We start from the raw sequence: 11,496 nt of genomic DNA, 5'->3' as shown, positions 1-11,496 counted from the left end.
GTTAGCCGCGAACCAGTCCACAAGGAAACCGGGTCATTTACCGTCACAACCTGACAAAAATCCACATGAGACGGTAAATTTAATTAATTTGAGGAGCGGTCGTTCATATGAGGTACCGGACATGTAAAATCAGACCCGAGGAAGGAAATTATAGCTGATGAATAGTGTTCTGGTGAAGAAAAGGAGCTGACGGCAAAGAAAGTACTCGATCGACTAGTTTATGGGGGTCGATCGAGTAAAAATGCTGAAGAAAGTACTCGATCGAGTGAATAGGAATAAGAAACTGCTCGATCGAGTGAAATTTCTACTCGATCGAGTGATTTTGTTGAAGAAACAGCTCGATCGAGTGGTAAATTTGGTCGATCGAGTAGTGTAGATAAAGAACACCTCGATCGAGAGCCTGCTAGTGCTCGATCGAGTGAAAAATCGCCTGAAAGACCTCGTTCGAGAGGAAAGAAGCGTCCGAAGGACTTGGAGCTTGATCCGGCTGACACGTTGGAAGAGAAGAACAAGGGACTTGAGGTACCCATCACGGTACCCTTCCCGAGGCGTCTGCAAAGTACTAAAGCTAATCAACAATTTGGCAAATTTGCCGAACTCCTAAGAAGCTTGCAAGTCACTGTGCCATTCGCCGAATTGCTGACACAGGTACCCTCTTACCTTAAATTTATGAAAGAAATTTTAACACATAAGAGGCACATTAATGATCATGAGACGGTAGCTTTGACCGAGGTAGGGACAGCCCTAGTTCAGAATAAGTTACCTCCCAAACAGTCAGATCCGGGTAGTTTTTCGATTCCGTGTCATATTGGTACCCATTTGATTGATAACGCGTTATCCAATCTTGGCGCTAGCGTGAGTGTCCTACCGTTGTCTCTGGCTAAGAGACTTGGTTTGACAAAGTTTAATTATACAAACATGATTGTTCAGATGGCCGACCGTAGCATATCACGACCACTAGGTGTAATAGAAGACATACTTGTTAAGATCGGGAGGTTCTTTATTCCCGTTGACTTTGTTGTACTTGACATCCCCGATGATGCCTATACCTCTATTATTTTAGGGAGACCATTTTTATTTACTGCCCGTGCAGTAATAGACATCGGGGGCAAGACATTGACTTTTCAGGTTGGGGACGAGGAGCTGATATTCCATCAGTCTAAGTTCCGAAGGGCTCCCATACAAGCTCAGACTTGCAATGCCCTCTCTTCTATTGACCCAATTATTAACACTCCAAATGAAAATTTGGAGCATTGTGCTGCTATTGTTACCCCTCCGCCTCAGGTTGAGAGCAAAAAGGAGGAAAGTTCGTCTGTTTTCCTTGATGTAGGTACAGATGAAAATAATGTAGGAGCTGTCAAAGGGCATTGTGCAATTAATGTCAGTCAAAGTGGGAGCAGTGATGTTAAAGCCGGTGAGAAAGGAGTAAGGATGAGAAAGGTTCGCGCGTATGTGGACGTCAACTATTCTCCTCCTAACGATTCAAGTTCAAGCTCGTGGAAATTAAAGAGGACGATCAATGTCGCTGAGATGATGTCCTCCAGTCAGGAGCCCTCCAAGGGGCTACTGAATTGCCTAGGGAAGTGAGCGGGGAAATGCCCCGTGTACCAACTTGTAAAAACAATTTTTAAAATTTTCCGTTGAACTTTATTTATTGCTTTTAATTAGGACAATTAGAATTTAGACAACTTTTTAGCGTAGATTAGAGACTAAAGACTGTTACTTTGCGTATTTGGTATTTTGGGATACTTTTGCGGGTGTTTCTATGCAGGTTTGGGGAATTTTACGCAAATTTAGAGAAAGAATGACGAATTCAAGAGCTTACACGAGGAAAAGAGCTCGATCAAGTACTTTTTGTACTCGATCGAGTAATTCCATATTACTCGATCGAGTAAAGCTGAAAAGGGGAGTTCTCGATCGAGTAAATATTTACTCGATCGAGTAGATGGATCCATGAAGTCCTCGATCGAGCAGTTTTAAACCACTCGATCGAGTGATTTGGGAAATGACGCGCAAGGAGTTCCCTTAAACTTCCTTCTTTAATTGGTTTATTCATTTTCTTCTTCATTTTTCCCTTTCCCTTCCTTATTTGCAACAAAAGAACCCCAAAATCCTCCATATTTCTTGTCCATTTGCCAAATCCGTCACCTACATTTTGTTACTTGTTAATTAATCGTCAAAAGCCCTCTACTTTCCCTCTGATTTTCGTTGTTTTACACGGTCTATTGAGGATTCTTGGGTTTGCGATTTTTCGATCAAAAAAATCTCCATTGTTGCTTGTTTCTTGCCGATTAATTGCAATTTGTAGGTTCTTAATCATCAAATAAGTGATCCTTAAACTTCTTTGCATTTAAATTTCATTTATTTTGCCTTTTATGAAGTGAATTAGGACCTAGGGTTTCGATTTTCTATTTTGGGTCGAAATTATCGACTAGAATTTCAATTCAATGCTTAGTCTTGCTTACTTAATGCTTATTCCCATACCTCATTGAATTTTACTTGCTAAGTTCGGATTTTTGCGAGAGATTTGCGATGAGGGCAAATTTCAGTCGAAATTTTCGACTGTCACCTGGTTTTGCTGCTGTCATTTGCTCAATTTATCTACATTGTTGAGTAAATTGTCGCTGCTGTCATCTGCAACCCTTCCCCTATCGCTGTTTACATGCTTTTATTCGAAATTTTGAGGAAAATTTTGGAATTTCACGGCTGTCAGTCGGAAATTTCGAATGTTTAGGGGAGTTTTCTGTTGTTTTCAGGCTGATTTCCGACTATTTTCATTGCTGTTTTCTTATCAAATTCCCCTGTCCTACTTATTCAGGATGAATTCTAGCTCTCTGCCCCTCCACTAGCTCGACTTCTAGTCCGTCCTTGCCTGAGACGGTGGTCCCTGCTGTCACCACCGCCTCCACTTCTGTTAGTACCGCAGCCCCTGTGTTCTTAGTCTCTCGCTTTGTTGAGTACGCGTTTTTACGCTGCTAACACCGCTCGCTAGCTAGCCTGTTTCGCTGCAACTTCGATCCACACCACCACCACCACGCTAGCACCGCTTTGCTAGTCTTTCTTCCCCGTGGTGGTCACAAAGACCACAACCTCTACTTCAGACCACGGTGAGCACACACGTGGCACTCACCCGCCATGATTCTGCGGTACCGCTTTACGGGCGGCTCTAGTTGTTGGAATATGTGTCCTCCGACAATAATGCGATCACAACTGTTGATCATGATGATCACATGTTTAAGTCTCATTATAAAGAATACAATTGGGAAGTAATATTTTACTGTCAACTGATCAACATATATCGGTAATGATTGGCTGACTAGAGTTTGACATTACTGTCGTGCGACGGTGGTGATCAGTTGATCCCCTAGGTCATACCTATAGGGCAACACTCTTAATTGATCTTTTAATTAATCGTATAACGTTGCGAGTTAATTAAATTACTTGAAAATTGACGGACGATTTTGGAAGTAAAATTTACGTATCACATTGAAATTTGATTAAATAAGATACGGTCTGAGTAATCGAATTGTATCATTACTCAGATGAAATTATTGTTTAAGGAAACAATTAAATTTGAATGAATTATTATAAATACAATTTGTTGTGATTTATAATTGGTAAAATATTTTGGTACAAGTAATTATGAATTACTAAAGTCGATTTTTGTATATGACGTATTTTTATTAATACGTTGATTTTTAATATGTTAAAAATACATAGCAATTTTATGTGACATGTGACATATTGACAAATTGACAAAAATAAAATGGATTCCATATTAACTATATGTACCGAAAATTAGAGGAGGATTAAGCTAATTATATGTTGATTATATTAGTGGAGGGCATGATGATTACCTACTAATTTAGCCATGCAACCCTATTGTGCATTGTGAAGACAAATAAGTGCATGCATTGGCTCCCCTCCTCCTCCTCTTGTCCGGTTTTTTAGAGAGGAAAACCACTTGGTTTTTCCTCTTAATATTTACCATATACACAATAATGTTATTGTCTTTCATTATTCATTCATTCATATCATCAAAATATTTTTAGAGAGATAAAAATATTCCACTTCCTCTTCTCCTCTCCTAACCGGTTTTAGGAGCTAAGACCAAAATTATTTTGGGTCATTTTTCTTTACAAAATTAATATTGTACTAGTATTTATAATATTGATTTTAATTAAGAGTAAGCTTTGGGTATAAATCCTTGGGAGAGATCCTACACTTGGGTCTTTGTTCATCCAAAAGGAAAGCTCAAGAACAAGAGAGAAAGGTGATCTCTCTTGTGCCCTATAAACCGAAAATCTAATGTAAGAATGGATGTTTCTTCCTTATTTTGTTTATTTGTTTGCATGCATAAGATCATTAGTTAATTTTATGACAAATTAAATCATAACATATATGAATATGTAAGTATATAGATCTACTTTTCCTTCAATCGGTATCAAGAGCCAAGGTTGTTTGCATGCAAATCGGCTAAAAGTTTTTCCGAGTAATAAGAATAACATATAAAACTTGAATAATTTGTGTAAAATTTCTGGTCCTAAAATGTTTTAGGATATTTTGGTTAATTTACGGATTTTTATTGTTCATATTATACAATAATGGCATTAAAATATAATTTTATGAGTAAAAATGTCATTTTCGGACTAAAATTAGCTATACTTTGTATTTTCCAGTGATTTTTGGATATGTTGTCACATATATTATTTTGAGATAACCTGTAAATTTTCATAATTTTTGGACTTCTTATGCTCGAAAAATGGATTTTTCATTATTAAATTCGGATTTAGGTGAAAAATAGGTTAATATGAGATAAATTTCGAATCTGGTAATATAAATTTAGTATGTTGTCACATGCAATTTTACAAGATGTGTGTAAAATAATAGGCTATAGTGAAGTCTTTTTGCATGATTTATGGATTTTTGAAGAAAAATAGCATAAATAGTGACATTATTAGTGAAAAATTAATAAAACATAATCTATGACTAAGGAAAAACGTCCAATGTTGCATTTTATTATCTTTTTCAGATCTAAAATTGAAAAGTTAATGCATATAATTTTTCACATGTTTTTATGATTATTTTAGTTAAAACCGATAAACCGCAACATTGTTTTTCCGGAAAAATTTCGAAATTTTTAACCTAAGTTTTTGAACATTATGAGTGTCATGGTATTTTTCCAGAATGTTCATGAGTTTAAATTTCAAATTTCAAATTTATTTGAAATTTTGTGATTTATTTGAAGTTTATAGCTTATTTTTGTATTTTTTGGTCCATTAATGAACAATTTTATAAATATGAGTTAATTATGGTCAATAATTAGTGAAGACTAAATTTTGAGTCCTAAGAGGTTAGGGTAATTAACTTATGCATAAATATGAATTTATGTAATTTTTGTGATTGTAAAATGTTGAAATCACGCAAACCAAAAAACCGAGTAATATACGATATTGGCTAATTAAAGGCGATTTAGCATAAAATTGGGCATGTTCATACATATTATAATGCTGCATTTTCTTTATGATTGTCATAATTTTAATTTATGTAATTTTTGAATTATGTAATTTTACTTAGTATGGCCTTAGTTTTTAATTGGTATTTCCCGAAATGTATGGGAATATCGATTCGGTTGTAATTTTATTGTGATCTCGTATCACCGTTTTGTAATTTAATAGATTTATTTTATTTTAGTTACAAATGTATAATAGGAAATTATGTAATTTTCTATGTAATTTATTTTATCTCGGAGTTCCCAAAGACGGATTTCTTCAAGATGGCGATACATAAAGACGGTGTTACCTCGAAATGCGCGCCATAACCGAAGTTCAAGGGACCAATGGAGTTGGTTTCCGAATATGTAATAGTTAAATAGTTTTTCTATTTTAGGAAAGGCCATACTAGGATTTATTTATTTTATGCTTGCATTTTATTTATATGTCACGTGCATCGCTAAATCGCCATAACTAAAACATGCATCTTCTTTCATCGAGTTTAATCGACCGTGTCAATTAGAATTATCGTAGTTCACCGCTTTAGTTTACTTAAAACGTGATAGATAATAAATTGACATGACCTCTCGCTAAAACAATTAATTGAGACATAGCCTTACCAAATAGTAGAAACCATGAAAACCTATTTCGCGAGGGAGTGCACTCGGCCCTACCGGGGTACAAACCTTGTTACGTAGGGGAAGTGGGTGATGAATGTTAATCCACCGAGTTCATTTTAATGAGGGTTTCATCGGCCATACCGTGCCTAAATTGATGTGGATTTGGATCATGGACATATTTATTCGAAATTTGGATTGAACTCAACAAAAGTTTTTCGATAAGGGTTTCATCGGCCATACCGTGCCCTTGTCGGATGTGTTTTGGGCTATAGATAATTATTAGAGTAATTTTATCGACCAAGAGTTCTAAAAGTAGAATCGATTAAAACGTTAATCCACCGAGTTATATTGATAAAGGTTTCATCGGCCATACCGTGCCTAAGTCGATATGAATTTGGGTCTTGGAATCATTTATCTAGTTGGGTAGAGGTCACTAGAAAAATGCATAAAACTTGTTTAAATCATACATTTTTACGAGTATTATTATTAAAACGACATTTGTCTTACTCCTTCTATCTTGTTTTGTAGACCACTTCTTTTTCTCATAACAAATGGCAACACCAACCCCTAACGCCACGCCTCTCGCTAGTTCATCTTGGCTCCGATCCTTCATGGATCGATGTAAACTTGAAAAGAATGGGTCAAATTTCTCTGATTGGGATGCCCAACTCAAATTGGCCGCCCAAGGTGACGACAAGCTTCGTTACCTTACCGAGGCCTCTCAACCCGAACCTACTACTAGGTCGACCGCCGCCACTAGGGAAGCATATGAGGCTTACCAAAAGGAGCCCGCCGCAATGAAAAATGTCTTGATATTTACGATGGAGGCAGACCTCCAAAGGAGAGCCTTTAAAATGGGCAATGCTAATGAGATTTACTCCAAGCTTGTGACAATGTTTTCACAAACTCCGCGGATCGTCCAATATGAGGCGGCCGCGGCATTCTTTGATCTCGACTTCAAAAAGGGCCAAAAGGTTAGCCCTCATGTGCTCAAACTTATGGAGCTTGTCGAGACCTTGAAAATTCAAAAGGTTGAAATCCCCAAAGAACTCATTGTAGATAGGATTCTACACTCCTTGTCCAAAGTGAAAGCGTATGTTCAATTCCGGATGAATTTTAACATGCAAGACAAGGATGTGTCTCTTGAAGAATTGCACAAGTTACTTGTGCAAGCCGAGAGGGACCTGGGGTTAAATGTGAACCCACCCAAGGATGTGCTTAACATAAGCACTAAGAGTAAGGGGAAGTTCAAGAAGAATGGGAGGAAGGGTAAGAAACAAGCTCCCATATTCACCAAAGCTAGGACTTGTGAAGCTAGCACTTCAAAAATCAAGAAGGGTCCTCTTGATAAATGCCATTATTGTAATGGTATGGGACATTGGAAAAGAAATTGTTCCAAATACCTTGGTGATATTAAGGTTGGAAAGATTACTCCAGTAGGTAAATGCCTATCCTTCTTTTATGTTTCTAATTCAACTATGGTATTATGATGCAAAGTTGTGATAATGTATCTCCCTTTTTATTGTAAATAGGGCCTCCACCAAGCAAAGACAAGGGAAAGGAAAAGCAAGCATGAGAAACCATCAAGAAGCTAGGGATAGCTTTCATGGAGCTTTGCTTTTCATTGTCTTATTTTAAATTATGTTTTGGATTTTAGAACCTTAAGTTTCCGTGTTCGACATGGAAAGGTATTTTGGATAATGGGTTGTATTTGGATAATGGTGACTTGGTTTGCAACCCAAGTCACCCGTTTTATCATTTTATCATTTTGTTCTAAAATTCATGTTTAAATGCTTGTTCTTAGAAACATATAACTTAAAGTGATCTAATAGACAAATATAATGACGGGTTTCATTATATGTCCACATGCTTAACGCTTGTGTATGATCATTTACAAAGTTACCTTGAGTCTACGAAGTCTCTTAAAGGTATGTCAATCACCAAGTACACATATGAAATATAAAACCATTAGTCAATCTATGAGATAGTTCTCCTTATAACTTCAACATCATTATTTGTGTCTCATATGCTATCTTTGAATCTATAGTGTATTTATTCTAAAGATAGAGTGGGAGAAAAATGAGGACACAACACACGAGAAATTTGTGTACTTGTGTAAATAAGATCTACGTAAGGTAGAATGATTTGAATGAAGGGTATATCTATTCACATAGTATACCAAATAGATGAGATCTATGGTCTCAAGTAAGTCCTATATGACTAAAGAGACCAAGTAAAGTAATCATAAGAGCATATTCTTAAGATAACTACACGAGGAGACCAAAAGAAAGTTTTGGAACAAAATGACTAATGTAAAGTCTTAACAAGGTTTTGACTAGCTTATGATAAATTTTGACCAATAGTTTCAACCTTGAGATTTACTTAAGAGCCTAAATGAATCAATGTAACATCCTAGTAATAAGCGATATTTATGACTAGAGGTTGCAAGGATTGATATACCGATATCTTCAATAGCCAAAGTTTTAAACCACGCAGATGTCATTACTTAACCTCATTATGAAAATGAATTGGTTAAAACCTCCTTCTAAAAGGGATATTTTGAAGGATGTGTATTAGGTATTACTCATATTTAATAAATGACATTGCCACACATCATTATGACATGAGTGTGTTAGAGTTTTAAAATATTTTTCCATAAGGTTAAAATGAGACCTCTTCGAAATAGGAATTTTGAAAGGATATGATGGAAACATATATGGTTTCATCTTAATAACTTTGCAAAGCAACATACATTCCAAATTTTGAAATATGTTCAATTGAGTAATCAATTTCGAAACATGTGGAATTAAGTGGGAGCATTAGAAATTTTCATGTGAAGACATGGAATTTAGTGGGAGCCTTCATCCTTTGAATGTTTACAACTCATCACTCATTGAAGAATGATGAGCTAATATCTTCTTTCACAAAGAAGTATTTGAGTTTTCAATTCTGGATGAATTTGGACTATGATGAATCCAATTACATCAAGAAATATTGGATTAGTATTAAGAGATACACATCGAATCAACAAGTCACATAGGTTATTCATGTGAATGAAAATGGAATTGCCATTAGCAGTCATGGTAGTTCATTGAGCCTATGAACGGTTGATCTCATGATTATTAGTAACTAATGTTTCCGCCATTAGAATAATCATGCACATGTCCAATGGTGAATCATGTGCATAAGAGTATGATGATTCATTGGTAAGCCATAATAGAAACGTCATGAATTCTCGAGTAGAATCCGATGAGCGATTTCGGTGTTTGACGGAATACTCTATTATGTGTTAAGAGGTTGCACATATTATAGAAAGTTCGAACACACGTAAAGATTTATGAAAATCCTAAACTTTTCAAATCAAAAGGAGAAATAAGAGGTTATTGGAAAGATACTTAGTTGAATAAGAAGTTACTCAAAACTAATCTCTCCTAACTATGCTAGGACTTGTAAGAAGTGCTAGGCTAATAATCTTGACAAATTGTTGCAAGACTCTACAAAACATGTACCTAGTGCATTGTGTGTGGATGAAGTACTTGATCAGTACAAGTTATATCATTCACCACAAATTCGTTCGTTATGTGATAATCGATAAGGAAGTTCTTTCAAGATAAAGAACCAAAACCGAGGTCGGGAACCTTGATGTGTACTTGGTAAGATTCATGCTATGAGTGAGAACATGAATGTAAAGGAAAATGCGATTATAAGAAGTTTGAACACATGGACACATGACATGTTAAACTTCTATTGCAATCAACAAGTGTTTATACACTTACGATTTACATCACAAGGTTGTAATATGGTATTGACTACCCGAGTGTGATGTCGACATTTGTCGTTTGAGTTATTATTAACTCACCTTGTACATTGTTATATCCAAACGGGTTGTGGAGACAATTGAACCCCGTCAAAGTGAACATGGATTAACATTGTATTTGCCCATAGTTACTTACATGAGGCGACGTCTCGAAGTGACTAGAGTGTGATGCGATTGATGGCAAGTTCAAGTGCCATAGAGTCATGTGAGATGACTAGTCGATCACATAGGCAGACTGTTAGGAACATTTTGTCGGGCCTAATGACCGCTTATAGAGTTCTGGCAAATTTATATAGCCTGGTCGTGGCGAGAGCTGCTATAGTATTCAAATGAGTCGATTCTTTTGACTAAAGACTGTTCACCTAAGATGGCACAGTTTTCGATTAACTTTGATTTGTGTTACTACGACCTTCGTAAATGGGGTCAAATGGGCATATTTTGGGTTATGATGGCTGTGGCTAGTCGAAGGGAATGAGTGCGATAGGAATTGTCCATCCCTAGTCAGGGTTATAACAATATCTCAGGGCCACTCGAGGAGTAATGAACTGGAAATGCGTGGCCAAGCTCGGAAGGTATCTATGATAGATAAATCCGGTCAATCAGTTATTCTCCAGATCGAGGAAACCACTCTCGATATGATCACTTGCAAGTACGACCTGAAAGACACCTTGCATTGAGTGGGAGATAGTAATAGGACAAGAGAATTGGTGACGCACACTTGTCGAGGACAAGTGGGAGATTGTTGGAATATGTGTCCTCCGACAATGATGCGATCACAACTGTTGATCATGATGATCACATGTTTAAGTCTCATTATAAAGAATACAATTGGGAAGTAATATTTTACTGTCAACTGATCAACATATATCGGTAATGACTGGCTGACTAGAGTTTGACATTACTGTCGTCCGACGGTGGTGATTAGTTGATCCCCTAGGTCATACCTATACGGCAACACTCTTAATTGATCATTTAATTAATCGTATAACGTTGCGAGTTAATTAAATTACTTGAAAATTGACGGACGATTTTGGAAGTAAAATTTACGTATCACATTGAAATTTGATTAAATGAGATACAGTCTGAGTAATCGAATTGTATCATTACTCAGATGAAATTATTGTTTAAGGAAACAATTAAATTTGAATGAATTATTATAAATACAATTTGTTGTGATTTATAATTGGTAAAATATTTTGGTACAAGTAATTATGAATTACTAAAGTCGATTTTTGTATATGAAGTATTTTTATTAATATGTTGATTTTTAATATGTTAAAAATACATAGCAATTTTATGTGACATGTGACATGTGACATATTGACAAATTGACAAAAATAAAATGGATTCCATATTAACTATATGTACCGAAAATTAGAGGAGGATTAAGCTAATTATATGTTGATTATATTAGTGGAGGGCATGATGATTACCTACTAATCTAGCCATGCAACCCTATTGTGCATTGTGAAGACAAATAAGTGCATGCATTGGCTCCCCTCCCCCTCCTCTTGTCCGGTTTTTTAGAGAGGAAAACCACTTGCTTTTTCCTCTCAATTTTTACCAT

This window comes from Silene latifolia, chromosome 11 (assembly GCF_048544455.1).
Source record: "Silene latifolia isolate original U9 population chromosome 11, ASM4854445v1, whole genome shotgun sequence".
Taxonomy (NCBI): domain Eukaryota; kingdom Viridiplantae; phylum Streptophyta; class Magnoliopsida; order Caryophyllales; family Caryophyllaceae; genus Silene; species Silene latifolia.
This window is presented reverse-complemented; position numbering follows the sequence as displayed.